Below are 3914 nucleotides of genomic sequence, written 5' to 3'. Positions count from 1 at the left end.
GCCCCATGAGAGGGTTGTGTTTCTCACACATTTCATCCGCGGGCTGGGGTTCCCTCTTCATCCATTCGTCCGTGGATTGATGTTTTACTATGGGTTGGACTTCCATGATCTAGCCCCCAATTTTATCCTTAATATCTCCGCATTCATAGTTGTGTGTGAAGCCTTTCTCCGCATCCCACCTCACTTTGTCCTATGGCTGAAGACTTTCAATGTAAAGCCAAAGGTGGTGCGCGGCCAGCAGGCCGAGTGCGGAGGTGCCATGGTGGGTAAGATGCCCAATACCACCTGGCTCGAAGGCTCCTTCATAGAGACGGTGAAGGGATGGCAATCAGGGTGGTTCTACATCATCGAGCCGCGTGACGCCAACTGGGCGGCGGCTCCCAAATTCCGATCCGGAGTCCCGATGCGGCTTACCTCCTGGCAAGAGAAAGGCCTGACCTGGGGATCTTTGGAAGAGATCACGGGGCTCCAAACGTGCCTCCAGAATATGATAACCTGGAAGATCAAGCTCGTTGATGTGATCCAGGTCATGCTGGTACACCGGATCCTTCCGTGTCAGCGTCAGACCTGTTATTTGTGGGAGTTCGATTCAGCTAACCACCAGACGCTGCTAAGGCTTTTTGGCACGACACATGAAGATATCTAGAAGGTGCTCTTCAAGGGCAGCAAGACAATGATACGTCTCCAACGTATCTATAATTTTTGATTGCTCCATGTTATATTATCTACTGTTTTGGACATTATTGGGCTTTATTATCCACTTTTATATTATTTTTGGGACTAACCTATTAACCGGAGGCCCAGCCCAGAATTGCAGTTTTTTGCCTATTTTAGGGTTTCGAAGAAAAGGAATATCAAACGGAGTCCAAACGGAATGCAACCTTCGGGAACGTGATTTTCTCTCTAAACATGATCCAGGAGACTTGGACCTTACGTCAAGAAACAAAGGAGGAGGCCACGAGGTAGGGGGCGCGCCTACCCCCCCCCCCCCAGGCGCGCCCTCCACCCTCGTGGGCCCCTGTTACTCCACCGACGTACCCCTTCCTCCTATATATACCTACGTACCCCCAAACGATCAGATACGGAGCCAAAACCCTAATTCCACCGCCGCAACTTTCTGTATCCACGAGATCCCATCTTGGGGCATGTTCCGGAGCTCCGCCAGAGGGGGCATTGATCACGGAGGGCTTCTACATCATCACCATAGCCCCTCTGATGGTGTGAGTAGTTTACCTCAGACCTACGGGTCCATAGTTATTAGCTAGATGGCTTCTTATCTCTTTTTGGATCTCAATACAATGTTCTCCCCCTCTCTTGTTGAGATCTATTCGATGTAATCTTCTTTTTGCGGTGTGTTTGTTGAGACCGATGAATTGTGGGTTTATGATCAAGTCTATCTATGAACAATATTTGAATCTTCTCTGAATTCTTTTATGTATGATTAGTTATCTTTGCAAGTCTCTTCGAATTATCAGTTTGGTTTGGCCTCCTAGATTGATCTTTCTTGCAATGGGAGAAGTGCTTAGCTTTGGGTTCAATCTTGCGGTGTCCTTTCCCAGTGACAGTAGGGGCAGCAAGGCACGTATTGTATTGTTGCCATCGAGGATAACAAGATGGGGTTTTCATCATATTGCATGAGTTTATCCCTCTACATCATGTCATCTTGCTTAAGGCATTACTCTATTTTTATTAACTTAATACTCTAGATGCATGCTGGATAGCGGTCGATGAGTGGAGTAATAGTAGTAGATGCAGGCAGGAGTCGGTCTACTTGTCTCAGACGTGATGCCTATATACATGATCATACCTAGATATTCTCATAACTATGCTCAATTCTGTCAATTGCTCAACAGTAATTCGTTCACCCACTGTAAAATACCTATGCTCTTGAGAGAAGCCACTGGTGAAACCTATGGCCCCCGGGTCTATTTTCATCATATTAATCTTCCAATAGTTAGTTATTTCCTTTGCTTTTATTTTACTTTGCATCTTTATCATAAAAATACCAAAAATATTATCTTATCATATCTATCAGATCTCACTCTCATAAGTGGCCGTGTAGGGATTGACAACCCCTTATCGCGTTGGTTGTGAGGATTTATTTGTTTTGTGCAGGTACGAGGGACTCGCGCGTAGCCTCCTACTGGATTAATACCTTGGTTCTAAAAAACTGAGGGAAATACTTACGCTACTTTGCTGCATCATCCATTCCTCTTCGGAGAAAACCAACGCAGTGCTCAAGAGGTAGCAAGAAGGATTTCTGGCGCCGTTGCCGGGGAGTCTACGCAAAAGTCAATATACCAAGTACCCATCACAATCCTTATCTCCCGCATTACATTATTTGCCATTTGCCTCTCGTTTTCCTCTCCCCCACTTCACCCTTGCCGTTTTATTCGCGCTCTCTCTCTCTATCCTCCCTCTCTTTCTCTATTTGCCTCTTTTTGCTTGCTTGCTTTTTGTTTGCTTGTGTGTTAGATTGCTTGCTTGTCACGATGGCTCAAGATAACACTAAATTGTGTGACTTTACCAATACCAACAACAATGCTTTTATTAGCACTCCGATTGCTCCTCTTAACGATGTTGAATCTTGTGAAATCAATGTTGCCTTGGTGAATCTTGTCATGAAAGATCCGTTTTCCGGCCTTCCTAGTGAAGATGCCGCTACCCATCTAAATAGCTTTGTCGATTTGTGTGATATGCAAAAGAAGAAAGATGTGGATAATGATATTGTTAAATTGAAGCTATTTCCTTTTTCGCTTAGAGATCGTGCTAAAGCTTGGTTTTTGTCTTTGCCTAAAAATAGTATTGATTCATGGAATAAGTGCAAAGATGCTTTTATCTCTAAGTATTTCCCTCCCGCTAAGATCATCTCCCTTAGAAACGATATTATGAATTTTAAGAAACTTGATCATGAACATGTTGCACAAGCTTGGGAGAGGATGAAATTAATGATACGTAATTTCCCTACTCATGGTTTGAATTTGTGGATGATTATACAAATTTTTGATGCCGGATTGAATTTTGCTTCTAGAAATCTTTTAGATTCGGCCACGAGAGGCACTTTTATGGAAATCACTTTAGGAGAAGCTACTAAACTCCTAGATAATATTATGGTTAATTATTCTCAATGGCATACTGAAAGATCTACTAATAAAAAGGTGCATGCGATAGAAGAAATTAATGTTTTGAGTGGAAAGATGGATGAACTTATGAAATTATTTGCTAGTAAAAGTGTTTCTTCTGATCCTAATGATATGCCCTTGTCTACTTTGATTGAGAGTAATAATGAATCTATGGATGTGAATTTTGTTGGTAGGAACAATTTTGGTAACAACGCGTATAGAGGAAATTTTAATCCTAGGCCTTATCCTAGTAATCCCTCTAATAATTATGGTAATTCCTACAACAATTCTTATGGAAATTATAATAAGATGCCCTCTGATTTCGAATCTAATATTAAATAATTTATTACTTCGCAAAAGAATTTCAATGCTTTGATTGAAGAAAAATTGCTTAAGATTGATGAGTTAGCTAGGAACGTTGATAGAATTTCTCTTGATGTTGATTCTTTGAAACTTAGATCTATTCCACCTAAGCATGATATCAATGAGTCTCTCAAAGCCATGATAATTTCCATTGATGAGTGCAAAGAAAGAACCGCTAGGATGCGTGCTAAGAAAGATGCCTTTATAAGAGCCTGTTCTTCTATTTCCTATGAAAATAAAGATGAAGATCTAAAGGTTATTAATGTGTCCCTTATTAAATCTTTGTTTTGCAATATGAATCTTAATAATGATGGTACTGAATATGATCCACCTTTACCTAGAAGGCGTTCCAAGAATTCGAAGTTTTTAGATCTTAATGCTAAAATTGATAAAAGTGGGATCGAAGAAATTAAAACCCTAGATGTTGCT

The sequence above is a fragment of the Triticum dicoccoides genome, chromosome 2A (assembly GCF_002162155.2).
Source record: "Triticum dicoccoides isolate Atlit2015 ecotype Zavitan chromosome 2A, WEW_v2.0, whole genome shotgun sequence".
NCBI classification, from domain to species: Eukaryota; Viridiplantae; Streptophyta; class Magnoliopsida; order Poales; family Poaceae; genus Triticum; species Triticum dicoccoides.
Note: the sequence above shows the minus strand (reverse complement) of the source record.